At 44.2% G+C, this 22,780-nt stretch overlaps 1 long non-coding RNA gene across 1 annotated transcript; it reads right to left on the bottom strand.

Annotated features, from left to right (window-relative positions):
* Nucleotides 1–258: 258 nt before the first annotated feature.
* Nucleotides 259–21,487, bottom strand: LOC147457707 (uncharacterized). Its single transcript, XR_015188286.1, has 2 exons — nucleotides 21,246–21,487; nucleotides 259–540 (listed from the first exon to the last, which is right to left on the bottom strand). It is a non-coding gene; the product is annotated as an uncharacterized LOC147457707 (long non-coding RNA).
* Between the last annotated feature and the right edge of the window lie 1,293 nt (nucleotides 21,488–22,780).

Here is a 22,780-nt window from a genome sequence, read left to right as displayed (position 1 = left end):
ATTTGAATCTTGGTGGAGACATACATCAGACAACATTCAAACGAATTAGACTTATCTTTCAAAAGTTATGATCAACTTATATGTCATTTCAAAAAAAAAAAAAATCTTGAATAAGCATAAGGTGACACGTTCTCTTAGATTACATTTCATTATTTTTTATGACTCAAAGAACCAAACTTTATGAAAAAATTTAAAATAACTAACCATAGTCTAAAAGAAAAGGCTTGATTTAAAATTGATAGAGAATAGCCACAAGAATACTTTACAGTTCTTTTACTATTACCTATTTATTTTGAATCTCAAAAGCCAACCACCAATTACATTTTAAAATGGGAGATTATCTTTACTCCACAGAACAAGTAATGCACTAATGAGAAAAGAACATCTAAACAAAGGTACATAAAAAAGAAAGCTATTTTATTAAGTCGAACTTCAAACCTATTTTAAACCTACAAGCACTACTCATATAACATTCTCAACTAAGAGAAAATATAGAGAACACTTCAATGTCCAAAATAAGAAGTCATCCCAATACAAAACCTGCACATGAGTAAAACATGAAAAAAGTTAGTTGCAAACATGGTTTAGACAACAAGGGTAAACTGTATTATACACACGATTTAGACAACAAGGGTAAATTGTATTATACAAACATACCTCAAACAGAAAGCGAGTGACTCTATGCATGAGTTGATACCATGTGCCAACATAGATATTTACAAGTTTTTGTCGTCTATGAACAAATGTTATCCTCCTTTTGCACTTTAATAGAGAGCTAGTTTTCCTTTTAAAGCCTCAACTAAGGGTTTTATGAGAGTGCATGTGTGCAAAAAGAAGTGAGGAGAGAATAAAAATGATCTACATAAAAGAAAATGTTATGTAAAAGGACACATAAAGAAGACCACTCAAGGGTCACATACAAGATGCTATCGAAGTTGACAAGGATGCCACAAGAACGGGTTTTTTTTTTAAAACCCAACGTTTCGTGCAGTTTCGCCAAAACATTTCGGCTATTTCAGGGTTTTGGGTTTTCAGAGTAACAAAACGTGTTTCTATGTCACACTGATCTAGCCCTCTCAACACCAAATGTTTAGCAAACAAAACACCAAAGTTCAGATTCTGTTACTTGAGTGACCACATTGGTAAAGATCGACAATGACGATCGAGGTACTGTTGCAGTCGATGTCGACAACGATGATGTCGACAACGATGATGTCGACAACGACAAGGTACTGATGGGGTCTATGTCGACGATTAGGTTCTATAGATCTATGTCAACGACGACCAGGTATCGATGGGGTCTATGTCGACCACGATGATGTCGACAACGAGGTACTTATTGAGTCTATGTCAACGACGATGACGGCGACGATGAGGGTCTAGCACAAGGGGTATTGGGTGTTGAGTTACTATGTGGACGACAGTAACGACGGCGACGACACTATGGCTGAATGCCGGAATCTTCTAGCGGTGTCGATGGTAAGGAGTCTGCAACCAACGATGAGGCTAGGTTGAGGTCTGTCGCCGCTTCACAATTGAAAACGCTGGCTGTCTTCACTGAAAACGTCGTTCATGCTGGTTGAAAACACCGATCATCATGGCTGAAAACATTGGTCATTATGGTTGAAAAACGTTGGTCATCATGGCTTGTCCTGCTAAGAAAACGCTGGGTTGCTACTGGCTACTACGGCACGGCTTGGTGCCCTACAAATTCCCTAGTTCTCTGGCTTCTACAAGCGCCCTATGGGCTACTTAACACGTTGGAAAGGGGGAAGAGGGAACAAACCCAGCACACTCTACACTTGCCTCTCTATAGCCCAGGATAAATTCCGCACCCCTAACCACACAAAATCACATACAAACACACACTATCTGCCAATCTCCCGTACACTGACTCGCCTACGAGCAATCACGGCTACACACACTCGACCATAACCGCAAACATTTGTCAACAAACCACCATCCCACACTTGTACCCACCAATGCATACACTCATCCCAATACTGTAAACACACTCACACAGGGAGGCGACACGCCTCGACCACACATATAATTTCTCACTCAATCATTCTCTCCCTCCTTCTTTGCTCACACACACCCAATCTCGGAGCCAATGCTACCACGGGCATATGGCAAAAGACAAGCCGTAGATGAGATCGATGGCAAGCTCGACAAAAAACACAAACCAACTATGTATCACATCAACACAATCCCAATACAATGATGGTGACTATCAATTGCGTGCTTTGGTGCAACCTGGTACCCTTCCTCGGCTTTTGGAGATTATCCCTGCTCATGTTTCCTCTTGTACTCTTTCCTTCGTGCTTCCATGTGCCTTGGCGTCTAGCTATCCGCAGCTTGCAACGGCACCTTTTCAATTTATGGGCATCCAAGACATGCTAGCCCTTTGCATAACAACTCCCTCCAACCAGCGCGCTCCCCCAAAATTTAACATGGCTTTGTGTTCCTCTGCTCACGGCACCTTTCTTTCCACACCAGTCGACCCCTTCCACAAGTGGACGCCCCTCCTCTATCCACCAGATGGCGCTCTTCTCTCTCGCCTTATGCAGCCCCCGCCACCTCACGCAGCACCTCTCTGGCTGCTTCTTTCCTCAGTGATGGCCTTGGATGGACCCCCCTTGGTCACAGCCTTGAGCCTCCCTTGCTCGCGGTCTCTTCACCTTCTCAGCGCTAGCCCTCTCTTCATGGAGGCCTCTGTCGGTTCTGCAGCCCTTCATGACTCCAATAAATGCCCCCTTGGTCTTCCCAAGCTCCACACATGCAGACTCCGCCGTCCTCAAAGGCACCCCCTCCGTACTGCTTGCTCCAGAAAGCCCGCGACTTTTCCTAGTCCTCCTTTCTCGCTGCTCGGCCAGCCCTTGGCTAGCTCTCATACACCTTGAATCATATTTACTCTCTGTAGCATCCTCCCTGTAGCCCTTAACTGCAGCCCCTCCTATCACTTCTACGGCCCCCTGCAACAGCAGCCCGATCAAACCCCGTCCGCCTCTGTCCAAAACTGACCGCCCTCCCATGCAAACCTCCAAGTGGCGCTACTTTCCCATGCAAGCTACAGAGCCCGCAGCCCTCCTTCCAACGCTCTCAGACCGCCACCTCTGCAGTTAACGCCATCTCTTTATGGCCCTCATTTTTTTCTTTTGCATGGCCACCAGGTGGCGCCACTTTCCCTGTGCTACTCGTTCTCTGTTGTGTTGCAGGCTTTTTTCAAAAGTTCTTTTTTTTTAAATTTTAACGTCCCCAATTGGGTAGCATTCTCGCACAAGGTGATCGGTGATCGATTCACTTTGAGTTTCGCCCGGCTATGTCGATGCCAATGCTTTGCTTGGTGGTAGGCATCAGAGTTTCGATACCAATCATGCACAAATGTCTTTACGACAGTAGTCCCCGGTCGGCGAGATCTTGGTCGATCCCAGTCCCAAGAGACGATGACTGCCACAGTCATCACAAACTTCGAGCTGGTTGATTTCGTCCCCCGATCAAGCATAGCTTCCCCTCAAGAGCTGCACAAGGCAAGCCGTAACACCCAAACCACACAGCATATCAAAAGCCACCAAAAATATCAATAGTCCTCGCACTTGAGGCATCCCGACCAATAGAGCTCAAATCCATGACTCGACCATCAACATATCACACATACACATCACAAGAACACTTGTTCCCATCTACATCTAGTACGTGCCCAAGTATTCAGATATCCTCCTGCAAAGCTTCATACACCTGCTCCTGGCATTTCCATGAGCCGACCACCTTCAGCTGTACAAAGGTTGGATCGAGCAGGGTTTAATTCAGTCCCACAACCATTTAAATAATAGGCTGAAAAGTGACTTATTAAATAAGCCAGGCTAAGAGGTGGTTCACATGCGGCAAAACACCTACATGATGAAATGTTGTCCTGTGCAAGAGAGGGTATGCAACTATAACCGGTCTCGACATGCATGTCTTGCTAGAGACTCACAAAGGTGCCAGGCTCTGTCCTAAGCTAATGACTCATACTAGATTATAGCAGAAGTATGTCCACGTAGCGCAAGTGAAGTGCGCACATGACATGTTGTGTGAATAAACCAATTTGACTATGAATGTTGTTGCCTCTAACCCAATTGCAAACCAATGTGGGCACGTGTGGTTCTCATCAACTGGCAAACCCCACCATGCTGGCAACCCTGACCTCTTTGTTATCAACCCCAACATCCTCTATAACCTCCACCCTATAAATGGATCTCTTGCAAGGCCCTATAGTTTATATTAAAAACCTTACCAATGTTACTACTAGGAAGTCTTCTTGGTGTTTAACTGTGCTATTTCTTGCCTGGTTACTTGACACACTCCATCAAGATAAAACATAGCCTAAGATGCAAACACCAAGAAAAACCATAAAGCCACAAATAGGATTGACACAATTACTTCACAACCAAAAGTCTTTAAAAAAATTCATCCACACTATAAATTACTTTATTGGACAAGTTTGACTACTTTTGTCATTTTCATGCTTCAAATTCAAAGGTGTAAACTTGCTAGTTATATCCTTAGGTGAGCATTAACATCTCTACCTTCTAGGCTCTTTAAGGCTCGTTCCAACAAGATTTTGGCATGTGTATTTCTAGAGAATTGTGTATTTATTTTCTTCTTCACAATCCTCTTGAGAGAGAGAGTTAATAAAGACTACCTACACCTACACCTTGGCTAGTATTTATATAGCAGAGGTTCCTCTGACTGATCCAAATTCAAATCTGAATTTGAGTTCTTCAAAACAATTTCTTTGAATATGCACACATATGACGTATCGTTTCCTTGATTCTCTCACCAAAAAAATATATATCATTTTTTGTGTCGTTTGCTTCTACTTTTCTTTCATGGATGACTATTATGCCATGGTCTTTTGGGATAGTTTCCTACGACGTTAAAATACTCTTCTTAATCTAGAGCTCCGTAATTGGTCCTCCTGATCGAACACCATGGAACTTAGGAGTCAAACGGTCATCAAGATGATAGCCATTCCTTTAAAGAGATCAGCTTCCTTGCATGAAGCACCTGTTGCATCTTTTGAATGTGATCCTTCATGGGTGCCGATTGTCAAGTGTCCATGGTGTGCAATTGTACCTCCAAGTAAGCTCTTGTCAAAAGCAATCATCCAAGTGCTTTGTCTCTTCCATCGAGAAAGATAAATGAGAGAAACCATATTTTTCATTGATCCCAAGACAATTGAGCCTGTAAGTTTCCTCGATTACATGGGTGGGAGAGAGACATGCATGTAGGAGCCTTTGGCCGATTAATCTCGACGTGCATCATCAAGATAAGGTTGTAGGTCTCCAACACTGCCTCCATAGGCACCTTCCAATCCAAATGGTTGGTAGCATCGAGCTTTTGATCTTGAAGAAACACCGGCAACACCAGAACCTTCCTCTCAGGTAACTCTAGCCCTCAATGTTGCAAAGCAATCCTCCATAGACAGCAAGCTCCAAGGCTATGTATAACACACCATCGAGAACTACTACCGTTGCTCACTTGCAAAACCGATTAGAGGGGAGAGAGAGAAACCTCAATATACAAATTGAGAGAAATGATCATAACACAAGGTTACCTAACCCGCAATTACTGTATTAGTAAATGGTACAATTATACCATATGAATTGCAGGGTTGAGAAGCGCATTGTGGGTCCCGGTTTGTGGACCATGGAATGCCGATCCCTCTGCGAACTGTGACTACGGACTCTGGGTATCAAATGCAGTGGAATTGAAATGGTGACGATCTAGTTTTACACTTCCACAAATCCTTCAACTTTCTTCCTTGCGTTAGTGATTCCTTTTAGCTTAGATGATGGTTCCTTTTAATTTCCCCTGAAGAGAGGGTTTGAGAGAATGCAATAGAGAGGTGTAGAGGGAGAGAGAGAGAGAGAGAGATAGAGGGAAGAAGAGAGCAACGCCCAATGGGGTCAGATAAAAAGAACATCTCCTAAGCTTGACTCTAATGAATCTAAAGAACCCACAAAACCCACATCCTCTGTTAATGTCATAAATAAGAACACTCATGTGTCCCAAGTTTCTCATGATCCTCCCATTGATGAGTCTCTCATTAAGTGTTATGGTCATGTGAATGGTCAACACATGGTGGTCTTTGTCACGTGACACATCCAACCCTATGTGTCCGTGGACAAGCTACAGCATGATCAGGGTTCAATCATTCCAGTCCGTCTAGATTAGAAGTGATCTGGCACTTTTGTGAGTCTATTCGTAGACCGTGCATGCCCAGTCACTTAGTGTAGATGCATATCCTCTGGTTGCACACAGCATGATCATAAGCATTCCCATCAAAATCCTTCAAGGGAATTTTCCAATGCATTTAGCCTATTTTACCTATTTTTAACATTTTTCACTTATTATTTTTAAGTGACTTTTGTTGAAAAGTAGGTAGGGCAAATTGAGTAAGTTTGTATATAAGTAAACTAGAGCTAGCACTAAATGGCAGAAGAGGCAACAGGAGCCAAGCTCAGCAAGAAACTTCTCAACAAGACCCCTTGGTAGATTTCCTCCAAGCAAAGAAGAACCATCCCCCTAGCCTAGCGTTTTCCTTCCACAGGCACCCCTAGCGTTTTGGATCATCTTCGCCGCCGCTTCAAGCCAGTAGCGTTTTTGAAGAAGATCATCGCCACACATAGCAGCTAGCGTTGTTGAGAGCTTCATCACCTAGCGTTTTTGGCAATATTCATCAGGCGATTCAACAATAGAAAAGACCAGCAAGATTCATCCCAGTAAGAACCTCAGTTTTCAACCTTAAGGAACCTCAGTTTTCAACCCTAAACCTGCAGATTTTCAGCGACAAAGACCCACAGAAACAGCCCCCCAAATCAGCGTTTTGGACTAGTGGCAGATTTTAGCCCATAGCATTTTTGGACAGCAGTAGAAAGATTGCAGATTTAGTCCTAGTGTCGGTCTCGTCGTCACCGTCGTCATCGCCGACATAGCCTAGACTTGCATCGGTCCCATGCATTCCATTTGTACCAGATTGTGCAATCATAAGTAGACCACTCTCGCCGACGAGAGTGGGGCCTTCGAAGGAGGGTTTTACAACGTCTCTGGTGTCGTATCTCTCCTCTCTCTATCTCTCAGTCTCATACACTTGCACGCACAGTGTCCATTCACTTTGTTTGTGATCATAGCATTCTCTCATTAAGAACGGAAGGCTCTCCCTTCCATAAGAACAAAAGGAACCTTGAGCACAGTTCGGAGCACTCATCTTGAGCAAAGCGCAAACATTCATTCCACTACACCTAACAATGGTATCAGAGCTTTGGTAGTGTTCTGTATCACTCAAGGAAAGAACCACAGAGTTTTTTTTTTTTGCTTGTTGAGGTCGCACGAACCCAAGTTCGCTTGGGCGTATCGATTCCTAATCGTGTTTTTGAAGAGTGATAGGAAACCCAAGAAAGAAGGGCTTGTCTAGCCTCCCCTTGTGCCTCTTTTCACTCATTGAGAGCAGGCCGTGCACATAGCGGCCGGCCAATCGTCGTGAGGTGGGAAAAAGCAACCTTGGTGTGAGCGCAAGGTCGCCAAGGGGTGCGCCCGCGGAAAAGAGCAGAAATCGGGTGAAGAGAAGATCCTTCTCAAACACAGATTGCAAGCGAAAGAAGAACCTCAAGAACTCAAGAATCCTAAGAACCAAGAACCCAAGTTCCTTGTGAACTTAAGAACCCAAGACCGCAAGAACCCAAGTTCCTCGTGAACTTAAGAACCTAAGACTACAAGAACCCAAGACTTCAACGGATGGTCATCACTCAAAGCGGAATGGATACTTCGCTTAGAGGTGATGAGCATGAGAGAGGCGAAGAAGAATTTTCCTCACCAAGAGGTTTTTCCGACCCTCCTCCTTCCCCATCTACGCCAAGGATTGCACTAACTCCTATGGAGGCTTTGAAGCAGTTGTTTCTGGAAGGAAAGTTAGAACGCAAAGAAAGAGAAGCAAACAGAAAGGCCTATGAAGAAGAAATGGCAAACATAGATCGTGAATACGAAGAAAGCATGGCAGTCATAGAGCGTAAGTACAACTTGGAAGAGAAAGAAAGAAAAGCCAAATTGGATCGCGAGAATAAAGAAAGTCAAGCAGAATTTGATCGTGAGAACAAAGCCATCAAAGAAATGAGCGACCAACACATGAAAGAATTCTTGCGTCTCTTTTCTCAAGTTCGGGCACAGATGGAAGAGATTCGGGAAAAGGAGACTCTCTCAGTCTCTTCTTCTCCAAAGCATGACACACAAGATTTGCATGATGATTTGATTGACAATGAGAAGCATGATGATTTGGATGATAATGATGAGCACGATGATTTGCATCAAGATGTGATTTCTCGCAAGCATGATGATTTGCATGAAGATGATGTGATTGTTCACAAGGATGATGAGTTAGTTGATACTGTTTCTTAACCTTATTGCAGATTCGATCAATCACGAAGAACCAATCTTGGCTTACGAGTCGAGGTCCAAAGCACCCACACAGGAAGATTCGTCCAATCAGGAAGAACCCATCTTGGCTCTGGAGCCTAGGTTCACAGAACCCTCACAAGAAGTACTATGTGTTCGCATGATTAGTCAGCACGCATTGTTCGACTGTTTCGTTCGTGATCATTTCCTATATTTTAGTTAGCGTCTTTATGTGATCCCTTTTCCTAAGCATGACATATTGTGCGTTGAGCACGTTTCACTCATGAATGAGCACGAATGTATGTGGATTGTTCATGAAAAGCTGAAAAGTATGCATCCCTAAACCTGCAGATTTTCAGCGACAAAGACCCACAGAAACAGCCCCCCAAATCAACGTTTTGGACTAGTAGCAGATTTCAGCCCATAGCGTTTTTGGACAGCAATAGAAAGATTGCAGATTTCAGCCCTAGTGTCGGTCTCGTCATCACCGTCGTCATCGCCGACATAGCCTAAACTTGCATCAGTCTCATGCATTCCATTTGTACCAGATTGTGCAATCATACGTAGACCACTCTCGCCGACGAGAGTGGGGCCTTCGGAGGAGGGTTTTACTACGTCTCTGGTGTCGTATCTCTCTTCTCTCTCTATCTCTCAGTCTCATACACTTGCACGCACAGTGTCCATTCACTTTGTTTGTGATCATAGCATTCTCTCATTAAGAACGGAAAGCTCTCCCTTCCATAAGAACAAAAGGAACCTTGAGCACAGTTCGGAGCACTCATCTTGAGCAAAGCGCAAACATTCATTCCGCTACACCTAACAGTCTTGTTTGATTCTAGTAGTATACATGATGTGGTTAATCCCTGTCTTGTCGAAAGAGCCCGCTTGGAGGTTAGCAAGATTGCAAATAACCTAGCGTTTTTGGACAAGAACCGACATCCGAGAGTTTGTAAAACCCTCCTCCGAAGGCCCCACTCTCGTCGGCGAGAGTGGTCTACTTTGATTGCACAAAGGTGTAATGCGAATGCAATGGACTTATGCAACTTGGACTATGCCAATGACGACGACGGTGGTGACGACGACAACTTAATGGCTGAAATCTGGGATCTTCTATATGCTAAATTCTTGGACTGTTTCGGGGCTGAATTGGTCTACTTCTATCTGTTGTCCAAAGGGGGAAAACTGCTGATGTTCTGAGTGGTCTTGGGGCTGCTTCACACGGCTGAAAATCCCTGTTTTAGCGAGGGACTTAGGCTAAATAAAAATGCTGGAAAAACCAGGCTTTGGCTGCGTTTTTAAGGCCATTACTGTATGCTGAAAACGCTGGTTATGCAGGCACATCCATGTTGAAAACGCTGGTGTGAGAGGGTCCTAAAGCTGAGCAAAACGCTGATGTTGCTGGTGATCTACAATCCCAAAATCGCTACTGTTGATCTGCTTCAAAAACGCCAATAGGCTGTTGTGGAAAAACGCCAGCAAGGCTGATTCAAAAACGCTATGATGGGGATGATCTGCAAAGGAATTATCGCCAGAAGGGAGAAGACTTCAAGCGATGGATGATCTGTGAAAACGCCAAGGAAGTGGGAGGTATGGCGATGGATCTGATGCTGTGGGGGAGACTGCTGAGAAGTTCCCTGTTGAGCGGGAAGCTCCTGCTGCCTCTTCCCCAGAAAGTGCTAACTTGGGTTTGCTTATATATTAACTTAGCAAAATTGCCCTACCTACTTTTGTTGGAAAGTCACTTAAAAATAATAAGTGAAAATAACCAATAAATAGGAAAATAGACTAAATGCACTGGAAAATTCCCCTAACTGATGCTAATGGATTCTGATGGGAATTCCGATGATCATGCTCTGTGCAACCGGAGGATATGCATCTATGCTAGTGACTGGGCATGCACGGTCTACGAATACACTCACAAAAGTGCCAGATCACTGCTAAATCTAGATTGATGGACTGACTAAACCCTACTGTGGTGTAGCTTGTCCACGGACACATAGGGTTGGGATGTGTCACGTGACAACTGAATTCTACTGCTGGGAGAAATCTACTAACGCTAGGGCTGATCTGCTGTCGTAAAGTGGTTCTGCTGTGTCTGCTAATGTCGAAGCTGCTCTGCAATGCAAAAACGCCAAGGCTGATATGTCTTGCAAAAACGCTAGCTTTGATGTCGTGTTGCAAAAACGCTAGGCCATGCTGGGGGTCTTGCTGAGAAGGTGCCTGTTGAGCAAGGTACTCTTGCTGCCTCTTCCTCAAGAAACTGCTAGTGCTAGGTTTCTATATATACAAACTTAGCAAAATTACCCTACCTAGTTTCCAACAAAAGTCACTTAATAAATAAGTGAAAAATGTCAAAAATAGGGAAAATAGGTCTACGCACTGTAAAAATGCTCCTGATGGGTTCTAATGGAAATCTGGTGATCATGCTGTGTGCAACCAGAGGATATGCATCTAATCTAAGTGTCTGGACATGCACGGTCTGCGAACAGACTCAGAAAAGTGCCAGATCACTTTCTATTCTAGACTGACTGAACTAAACCGAACCCTAGTCATGTTGTAGCTTGTCTACGGACACATAGGGTTGGATGTGTCACGTGACAATACCGGGGGTTACAGTTGTGGTGCACCTGCGAGAGGGTAGTTGACTTGGTGTGCGCACTTGACCACCTCGACATAAAAAGCATGGATATTTGCAGTCATAAATTCTTCGACATGACAAATCACATCATTGACGACATGCATTGGAAATATGAAGATGTTGATTGCAAGTACCAAGATTTGTTAGCGGCCTATGATGACAAAGAAGGACGCCATCCGGATCAGCCTCTTAGCTATGGAGTCTGGGCATTGTTTGAAGAACCATCTCTCCCATCTGCTTGGAGAATACCATCATTCTAGAGGAGGCATTGCATCGTCTATGATGTGTACACATCTTTGGCAGCACATCAGGTCTGCACTATCTGCATCTTCTTAGCAATCGCTAGCCATTAACTTGGAGCCAAAGGGTTCCAATCCCAGGCAACCACCACGGGAGTTCGCAGGCATCGTGAGCCTACATTTGCAGCCACATCCGTTGCAGGGACGAGGATTCATCTAGGGCTTTTATCATATGGCAATCCAGTCAAAGCCCCAAGAGGAGCCTCTATCTTTGAGGAGTTACTTGGCGGTCTCATGAGACATCATAAAGAGGACTTGCCATGGTTCATGGGCACTCCAAAGGACATATCCATTTTCATCTCCCATTCGGCGTTGCTCTCACCAATCTTTCCGCGTAGGGGCAGTATAGGCTGGTCGGTAACCTTAGTCGACATCAGCGTTTGCATATCCAGCCATTCGCTCTACAACCATCCATCCGGTTTGCGGTTTGGTTCGCACCATCCGAGTTGGGGCAACAAAGGTTATTACTTGCCGGTAACCAACAAGGGCATAGTTGATCCAAGATGCCGTCCATTGTTTGCGAGTAGATGCATCATCACCATCCTTGTGTTTTGGACATTTCCACATCACCCAGGGGAGCCTCTCTCAAAAGTCGCCGTGGAGGACATCATCTAGAAGGAAATTCATCTGAGACCATCTTATAGCGTGCATGAGTTTGATACCAGCACCTCACCTTAAGCAAAAGGGGATACTACGTGCACGTGGCTCTATGTGCCACGTGGACAGGCTTCATCGACTTGTAGTACCAATTTTCCAGTTTGAAACCCTCTTGCACAAATGGTTTGTAAAAGCGTTTTGACAAATGTTGTTACACTATGGTGGGCATCTAGCATGACATACATATAGTTCTAGGCTAGAGGAATCCAATGAGCCATTCTCCACGTCGATCGGATCCTTGGGTGTCCCGGACATATGTGATAGTTTTACCCGAAACTTAGTCTTGGTCAAAACTTATCAATAAATCATTTTTATGATTTATTTGTTGGGTCTGGTGGACAATTTGCCCTACCTAGGTCCTAGCTCTTAAGTGGATTATAACTTGCAAAACTCACCTATAAAGGGAGTCAAGGAGCCACTGATTATCATTAGATGTGGATAGCGCTAGCAGAGGTTGCAGATCAGCCCAGTGTTTTCCAACTCCCAGATCAGCCTTGCGTTTTTGGGTAGAGATCCCCATCGTTTTCAGATTTCAGCCCAGCGCCCTCCCTAGTAGCAGATCAGCCTCTAGCATTTTCAGTTTTTAATCCTTCCCTCGCCGGATCAGCCTAGATCTGCACTTGCTAGGTCTCCCCGTTGCGGTCCAGTACTTCGGCAGCCCATCGAGCCTCCACTTGGCCATTCCCTCACCGACATCGAGTGCTCCACTACTATCCGTCATCACCCTCATAGAGATTTGCGTTTTCAGCCATGCTTTACGCGAGAGAGCTGTTGCGTTTTCGTCTCGCAGTTTTGTGTTTTTGCAGCCAGCTCTCAGCCCTCTCTCACATCGGGAGCGCAATTCAGCTCCAGATCTACCCTTGGTGGCTATCCACAATCCCACATCAAGAAGGATCCAAAGGTGCATCAAATCAACCCCGGAGGTGCCTCTTTCTGAGGAGTTACTGTGGCGATAGTCATCATTCGAGTCAGTAGAGTCTGCACTTGAGGTATTGCATGTGTGTATATTCCGTTTACGCAATCGAAAGCAAATACCAGATCGACAGCAATGTGGGGGGCCCTTGAAAGGATTGGTTGGGACCCCATCGGGTGTCATTCTCCTCTTCTCTCTCTTTCTCTCTCCCTCTACACATCTCTACCGCTCTCTCATTCCCTCTCTTTATGGACAATAAAAAGAACCATCATTCAAGCTAAAAAGGATCACTAACGTAAGGAAAAGAAAGAAATGATTTGTGGAAGTGTAAACCCTAGATCTTCACCATAATTCAATTCTGTTGCACCTGACATTTGTTCATGGAACTAACACCATCCCATATCAGCTAAAGATGGAACCTAGGATGCAGACACTCATTAAGCGGTATTAGCATATTATACTGTGAGATGGCCTTCGTTCAAAGCTTCCACCCTCTCGACCAGAAGACTATCATATTATTTCAAGCACAGAACCACCTAGCCAATTTCCCTATCGCTTATCCAAAGCATTAGAAGGGGAACCTAGGATGCAGACACTCATTAAGCGGTATTAGCATATTATACTGTGAGATGGTCTTCGTTCGAAGCTTCCACCCTCTCGACCAGAAGACTATCATATCGAGCTGATTTCAAGCACAGAACCACCCAGCCAATTTCCCTATCGCTTATCCAAAGCATTAGAAGCATTAGAAGGGGAGTTGGAAACACAGAATGCAGACCTCTTGGGGCCGGATTTATCCACCCATCATCCTTACCATTCACAACACCCATCCTCTTCATCATGAAGAAGGACAAATCGCCCAATTATGTGTTGACTACAAAGCAATAAACAAGTTGACAATCAAGGACAAGTTTCCCATGCCTCGCATCATTGAGTACATTTTGGAGCAAGTGGATGGTGCAAAGTTCTTCACCAAAATCGACTTGAAGAGCGGCTACCACTAGATTCACATTTTTGAAGTAGACATTCCAAAAACGTTGGATGTGGAGAAGGTTTTCCAGATTCTTAAAGCAAATCAACTCTATGTCAATGCCAAGAAGAGTACCTTTGGGGTACATGAGGTTTCCTACCTCGATTTCATCATCAACAGCGAGGACATGAGATTGGACCCCGAAAAGATCCAAGCCATTTTATCTTGGGAGATTTCCCAAACCGCCCAGCAGATACGCTCTTTTGTGGGTCTTTGTCAGGCCTATAGCAAACACATGTAGAATCTTTCAGAAATTGAAGCACCACTTATAGATTTACTCAAGGGATGCAAGACCAAGGGCTAGAAAGTGTAAGTAGAGGGAAGGTCTTTGGAGGCTTTCTATGCACTCATTAGTTGGTTCGGTAAGTTTGTCATGCTGATCCCTTGCAAGCATATATCTTCAGCAGAAGACGTCGCTTGACTATTCATCCGGTTTTGGTATCCCATTGCTGGGTTGCCCAAGACCATCACCTCCAATGGGGACGCCAAGTTTACTTCCTAGTTTTGTGTAAGGTGCAACGGAAATGAACGTTGAACTTTGCTCAAGATCAGTGCTCTGAACTCTGCTCAAGGGTTCCTTTTACTTACGAAAGAGAGAGCCTTCTGTTCCTTTAGTGAGAGAGTGCAAATGATCACAAACAAAGTGGCAAACACTGTGAATGAAGGTGCTGAGATTGAGAGATAGAGAGAGAAGAATACGACACCAGAATGTTGTCAAACCCTCCTCCGAAGGCCCCACTAAAAACTGAAAACGCTAAGGGCTGAATTTTGCAAATCTTGTATATGCTGAACTCTGACTCTATGTCGGTGACGATGGCGATGACGACGACGACGCACTGAAAATGCAAATGTTGAAATCTGCGAATAGCAGGCTGAAATTGCAAACACTGGCTGGTCTGACCGTGCGGTCAGGATCTGCTACGGGAAGGTAAGATATGCGAGGTTTGGGGGCTGCGATGCAGAGGCTAATTGCTGAAAAGGAAAAACGCTGATGCAAATGCAAGAACCTGTTACCGGAAACTGCAAACGCTAGGGCTGAAAATGTGTCTGCTGCAGAAAACGCTAGGAGATCTGCAAACGCCAGGCTGTTTGCAAGTGGCAAAACGTTGGGACTGATCTGCACTTGATGAAAACGCCAGGCTGATTCTGATGGTTGAAAACGCTAGATGTTCCGCCGGGGAGTCTTGTTGAGAAAGACTTGTGGTCATAGTAACACGGAATGGCCATTTTCAGGTCCCCGTTCCCCGTTCCCATCCCAATTTCCCGTTCCGAATTCCCGTTCCGTGTTTCAAATGTGAGTATCCGAAACAAGAAATGGCATTTCATGCATGTTGCCGTTCCCCATTCCCTATTCCGATTTCCCGTTCCGGGTAACTATGCTTGTGGTCTCTGTTGCCTCTTCTCCAGAAACTTCTAGCGCTAGGTTTTCTTATATATTTGCTTAGCCAATTTGCCCTATCCAGTTTCCCAACAAAGTCACTTATTAATAAGTGAAAAATGGCTAAAATAGGGAAAATGGGTTCTATGCACTGTAAAATGCTCATGATGGGTACTGACTGTAATCTGATGATCATGCTGTGTGCAACCAGAGGATATGCAACTACTCTAAGTGCCTTAACATGCACGGTCTGTGAACAGACTCACAAAGATGCCGGAACAATTCTTAAGCTAATTGAACCCTTGTCATGAAGTAGCTTGTCCACGGACATTTAGGGTTAGATGTGCACGTGACATCCCCTCCTTTTTAAAGTGAGGTACTCGTACCGAATTGTATGGCGTCGAGGGAAATCGCCAATAGCGTCTGGAATCCTGGAAAGGACTCTTCGCCGGCCCACTCTGATGCGTGGGTCATGTGATACTTGAACTTCATAAAGGTCTGTAATGCTTGCTTCTTTGGGCCGCGTCGAAAGCGACACAAAGTCATATGTGGCTGCGTCAAAGCTCCAACTTCAGCTATAGTCGTGGATCTACTTTCTTCAAGAATCTCCGAGGATGAAAATTCTTGAAACCTTTTCCAACACAAAAACATGAACATACCCATTCCACGTAAAGTGACTGGAAAAATTCTAGTCTTCTCTCAGGACTGTGCATGCAATGTAGATGAACATATAGACGGAGTGCCAAAATGTTCATCAAACACACGCAAACAATGGAATCAAAACTTGTCTTTTTGATCTAAATCTATCAAATGTGACAAATGACAATGAAAATGCCGATGCTTGATGCTAAATCCTTCTTGTGCTCTTTTGGATACTATGTCATGCCAAGAAGGAGACATGAAATGTGAATTCCTTGGGTGCAAACATATCATTCTTTTATGAGTAATCCGTATACATCCGCGCTCATTCATGGGCGAATCGTGTTTATCGTACAATATGGCATGCCTATGAAAAGGGATCACATAAAGACGGTGACTAAAATACAGGAAACCGTCACGAATGAAATACTCGATCGTCATGAATCATCATCATTGTGAATAATCACATCTATATCATGCAAATCATGTGTGTCGTGCTTTGGAGAAGACAAGACTGAGAGAGTCTCCTTCTCTTGCTTCTTTTCAATCTTTGCCTGCACATTATAAATGAGAGATGAAGAATGAACAACTTGCTCCCCATGAATGACAATGAAGAGTCACTCTTGGCATTGAAAGTGAAAGTATTAGCTGCCCGATCAATGAGAGGGTTATGCTCACAAAACCATCGAATGCCTAAAAGCATATCACATCCTGAAAGAGGAGAGATGTAAGGTGCAACAGAAGTGAATGTTTGAACTTTGCTCAAGATGAGTGCTCCGAACTGTGCTCAAGGATTCCTTTTATTTACGGAAGGGAGAGCCTTCCGTTCCTTTAGTGAGAGAGTGCAATGGACTCAAACAAAGTAAATAGACACTGTGCATGAAGGTGCTGAGACTGAGAGATAGAGAGAGAAGAGAATACGACACCAGAATGTTGTTAAACCCTGCTCCAAAGGCTCCACTCTCTATGGCGAGAGCGGTATACTTATGATTGCACAAATCTCTACAATGCTTCGACTTGCCGACGATGTCGACGACGACGAGACGGGCTGAAAACTGAAATCGCTAAGGGCTGAAATATGCAAATCTTTATCTGCTGAATTCTGACTCTATGTCGGTGACGATGTCAATGACGATGATGCGACGACGACATGCTGAAAACGCAGATGCTGAAATCTGCGTTTTTCGGGCTGAATCTGCAAACTTCACGAGATCTGACCGTGCGGCGAGGATGTGCTGCGGGAAGGTGAGATCTGCGAGGTTCGGGGATTCTACTGCGGACTGCTGAAAATTGAAAACGTTGAGTCTAGGGCTGATTCCGTCGTGAAGATTTGCAAAAACGTTGAGGTTGATCTGCAAACCAAAAACGCTAATGCTGAAAATGGGTCCTGCTGCAAACATGTTGTGGATCTGCTGGTGAAATCCACTAATGCTAGTGATGATTTGTCCTTTGCTGTCGCTAGGCTAATGTAGATGCAAAAACGGTGGCTGATCTGTTCGTGACCACATCACTCTACAAGACGGAAAGCTCTCTCTTTCCCTAAGGAACTAAAAAGAACCTTGAGCAATAAAGATCACTAATCTTGAGAAAATACAACATTCATTCCGCTGCACCTTACATCAGCCCTAGTGTTTTTGGAGCAGCATGACATCTAGCGCTTTGTAGTTCCATCACGACAGAACCAACCCATAGACCAACGTTTTCAGTTTTCAGCAGTCAGTACCCGCAGAAGAAGTCCCGAACCTGGCAGATCTCAACTTCCCGCAGCAGATCCTCGCCGCACAGTCAAATCCAGCGTAGTTTGCAGTTTCAGCCCGGAAAATGCAAATTTCAGCATCTGTGTTTTCAGCGTGTTGTCGTCGCATCGTCATCATCACCTTCGTCACCTACACAGAGTCAGAATTCAGTAGATAAAGATTTGCAGATTTCAGCCATAGCATTCTCAGATTTCAACCCGTCTCGTCGTCGACATTGTCGGCAAGTCCAAGTATTGTACCAGATTGTGCAATCAATAGTAGGCCACTCTCACCATCGAGAGTGGGGCCCTTGGAGGAGGGTTTGACAACATCTCCAGTGTCGTCTTCTCTCTCTATCTCTCAGTCTCAACACCTTCATTCATAGTGTTCATCCACTTTGTTTGTTGATCACTTGCACTCTCATTTAAGAACGGAAGGCTCTCCCTTCCCTAAGTAAAAGGAACCTTGAGCACAGTTCGGAGCACTCATCTTGAGCAAAGTTCAACATTCACTTCCGCTCCACCTAACAGGTATACAATGTTTGCATTTCCTATGCTCAAGGCACACAATTTTATGCACAATGGCAAGTCCTACAGTTCCTTGAGTGAGAAAAGCGTCCTTGGGTGAAACGCTACAACATACTCAAACACAAGAGAGGAAAAAAAAATTCAAATATTAGTGGATTAGAGAAAAATCTTCAAAGCTTTAATACCAATGTTAGGTTCAATGGAATTGAAATATGCTGAAGATCTAGGTTTTACACCTCCACAATTCCTTTCCTTCTTTTCCTTGCGTTTAGGGTTTCCTTTTAGCTTGAATGATGATTCCTTTTACTATCCCTTAAGAGAGGGAATGAGAGAGAGCAGTAGATGTGTAGAGAGGGATGGGAAAGAGAGAGAGAGAGAATGACACCCCAAGGGGTCCCAATCAACCCTCTCAAGGGCCCCAACCACCGTTGCCGATGTGGTATTTGCTTTTGATAGCTGAAATGGAATCTACACACATGCAATACCTCAAGTGCAGACTCTACTAACTTGAATGATGATTGTCGCCGCAGTAACTCAAGAAGAGGCACGTCCAGGGCTGATTTGATGCACCTTTGGATCCTTCTCGATGTGGGATTGTGGATGGCCATTGAGGATAGATCTGGGGCTGAATTGTGCTCGCGATGTGAGAGGACTGAAGCATTGAAAGCTTGCTATAAAAACACAGATCTGCAATGAGAAACGCAGTAGATCTCTTGTGTAAAGCAGAGCTGAAAACACAGATCTCGCTGACGGCGATGATGGACAGTAGTGGAGCACTTGATGCCGGTGTGACAGAATGGCCGAGGGGAGGCTCGATGAGCTGCCGAAGTACCGGACCGCAACGAGAAGACCCAGCAAGTGCAGATTGAGGCCGATCCAGCAAAAAAAGGGCTGAAAACTGAAAATGCTAGGGCCTGATGTGCTGCTAGGGAGGGCGGTAGGCTGAAATCTAAAAACGCTAGGGATCTTTGCCCAAAAATGCCAGACTAATCTGGGAGCTGGAAAACGTTGGGCTGCTCTTCAACCTCTACTAGCGCTATCCACATCTGAGACTCCCTCTATAGGTGAGATTTGCAGGTTATAATCCACTTAAGGGCTAGGTAGGGAAAACTGTTCACTAGACCCAACAAATAAATCATAAAAGCGATTTATTAATAAGTTTTGACCAGGGCTAAGTTTCAAGTGAAACTGCTGCACAATTGTCCACCCGGGAATCTGAGAAATGAGGAGTTGAAAGCTGGCTATAAAAACGCAGATCTGCAATGAAAAACACAGCAGATCTCTCGCATAAAGCAGAGCTGAAAACGCAAATCTCACTGACAGCGATGATAGACAGCATACACTTGCAAATCCTCCTCTGCCATCCAATCTGAGTTCGTGTAATGCTCAGCATACACTTGCAAACCCTCCTATGTCATCCAATCTGGCAGCAAATCTGAGGCTTTCACAAGGTCCAACGTTTGCACAAAGTGGGGACACAAAGTTTTCCTTTTCCTCTCTAAGACCCTCTTTCAAAGACTGTAGTGCCCCGTATGCGTTTGCGATTCCCCCTTTTATCTGCATCGTGAAGTTTTCGAGGGATCTATTGTCTGATCAAATCATTAGCTTTATATCAGTCCATTGACAAAACATGGCAGATTTACTATCTATTACTGGAACATGAATAGCAAATCAAGGGTTTCCAAGACGAATGTCTCAACCTGTGAGTGGTGCAACAAGGACATCTCGCTGAAATGTGGCTGTTGAACCGAAAACTATAATTGAGTTGCCTTTTCCGTGATCTATGTGTGAATGTCTGATGTGAATCCATCAACATCCAACACATAGGGCTACTTGCTACACTCCAACTTGGCGGCTAGCTGTGGAGACAAAAGATCCTCTATACTACCTGTGTCGAAGAGAATGGTGAAACTGTGATCCTTGTTGGCAGAGCCACAAGCGTGCAATAACCCTAATAGTGTGGGGGGGGACATCCTGCTTATCTTCGAGCAAAACCTGAGGTTGCTGGAGACTTGGTACAAAATGTACCACTAATGTAGTGCTCGGGGCTGCCGGGGTCGTCGTTGGTGGGGTTGATGCAACTGTGGAAGTATTGGCTTGTTTTGCCTTCCACTTTGCACAATCCTGCTTGCAATGTCCTTTTCAGTATGTACTCTCCTGGAAGATAGTTCCAGCAAACACAAATACATAAAGCTGATGGCTTTAAATTGATACCTGGTGAGAGGGATTTTTTCCAACGCAATGTCTCTTACGCCTATCAAGGGTTGGGCAAGGATAATTTTCCCCACACATCCTCCCTTTGAATAAAATATTAGGAGGATGTGTTAAGCAAATTTGTTGTTATTATGTCCTTGCAAAGACAAAAGACGGTCTCGACAAGCATTTCACCCCAGATTTTATCTCTTGGATTGAATGACTGTAGGATGTGTTGGACATGGGAATGGCCAAAAAGCTTTAGGCTCTCCTTGGTGTTCCAAGGATATTGTAGCTCGTCATATTTATTGCTGGCCTAAGACACCGACATGTTGTTAAAAGGTCTCACCTTTATTGAAATGGTGAAGAGGAACTCGCCCGTTTTGAACAATTGTAAATCAACAAAAGCAGTGAGAGGGCACCTCCTCTCATGTAAGTTTTGTTATGAGCAAGCAACATAATCTAACCACTCTAGTATCCCAACAAATTATGCAAGGCTCTATGACAAGTATAAGAACTTCATTTCTGAGTAATTTGTAATTAGGTTCTCCTACAGATTTGTCCACTAGCTGGTATTCACTGAAGGTTGTAAAATATGGAGTTTGCCGCATTAAATTTGCTGCTGAAGGCTCTCTCTCTCTCTCTCTCTCTCTCTCTCTCTCTCTCTCTCTCTCTCTCTCTCTCTCTCTGCGCAATCTCTTTACAGCTAGTTCCAATGTCAAATTGACGATACATTAGATTACAACAAGAACAGTAAAATGAGAACCTGCACAAATGAAAAATCTGAACGTGCAGAGCATACCTGAAAATTTTCTGTCCTGCAGCTTGGACCTTATTTTAGCCATTGTATGCAATTACCACTACGAACGAGCAAATTAATGGGAAGGCGATCCATATTGCAATTGACGTTGAATGCCATTTTTGCACGCAAGCAATCTCCCCTCTTTCTCTCTCTCTCTCTCTCTCTCTCTCTCTCGTTTCGTCGCCCTGTGATTTTTGGCGGTAAACGCATTTTCAAAGCATGTCAATTTCCTACAACGTTAAAAGTTCGATTCTCTCTCTCTCTCTCTCTCTCTCTCTCTCTCTTTTGAATAACAGGTCTTGAGTTCAACTCCTCGTCAGCTAGATCTTTAAGGTCTCTTGGGATAGCTTCCTACGATGTTAAAACTCTCTTCTTCTTCTTCTTCTCTCTCTCTCTCATTCTCATTCAACATGGACAGACTGCCTCCGTTCCAGTACTCCTTGGATGCACCCTCCCTATCTCGCACACGGTCAATGATCACTAGACTCGCACGTCAGGATCTGATTCAGCTAGATACCAAGAGTACATGGATACAGCCACGTAGAGGTTGGTGGGCACGAAGATGTCTTTCTATTGAGAGCATCTTCTCCAACTCGCAGAGGATGGATTTGTGATCAGACTTGCTTATATGGACACTCATTTATCCCATGGGATCCGATGTGCTATTGATCAGATGCTCACATCATCGCATCAATTAGTGATTGAGACTTGCAGATTCGAGAGAGTACTAGTAGAGACCAGGATTTTCCATATAGAGCCATAGACAGAGTTACATCACATATGTCATCAGCCAGTATCTTATGAGATACAAGACCGCTTTCATTGTCTATTTAGAGAGGGCTTTGTTAGATATCAAGATCAAAGATGCCTCGGGTTTTTTTTTGCTAGACATAGGGAGAGGCTCTTGAGGCGATCAAGTAGTGGGAGACATTCATAGATTGCATTATTTAGGCTAAATTGGGAAGCCATGGTAGTGGATGGCTTGTCTTAACATGTGTAAATATATAGAAGTGTGCAGCAACAACCACTATCACATTTGTACCAATAAAGACTACCACATTTTGCACGATCGTGTGCAGAGTTGTGCAGACACACAGGGAGAGGCTCTTGAGGCGATCAAGTAGTGGGAGACATTCATAGATTGCATTATTTAGGCTAAATTGGGAAGCCATGGTAGTGGATGGCTTGTCTTAACATGTGTAAATATATAGAAGTGTGCAGCAACAACCACTATCACATTTGTACCAATAAAGACTACCACATTTTGCACGATCGTGTAGTGTTGTCAAAACTCAAAGAAGGTCTGTGAAGATTACCATGTCCTAAAAGGTCATATGTTGTCTAAAGCGGCCCGAATCTTGACTTATACTAATTGTGTAGTAAGACTGAATCATCTCCTCCTATAATTCAACAAAAATGCCAAAAGTTAGAAAGGTGTAAACATTGAGTTCATGTGTGGAACATGTATATAGTGGGCCTTCCATATAAACAACATATAGAAAATGAAAGAAAAACTAGGTGTCTACAATGAGCCT

This window comes from Adiantum capillus-veneris, chromosome 5, assembly GCF_014529385.1.
Source record: "Adiantum capillus-veneris isolate H3 chromosome 5, ASM1452938v2, whole genome shotgun sequence".
Taxonomy (NCBI): Eukaryota; Viridiplantae; Streptophyta; class Polypodiopsida; order Polypodiales; family Pteridaceae; genus Adiantum; species Adiantum capillus-veneris.
This window is presented reverse-complemented; position numbering and strand designations above follow the sequence as displayed.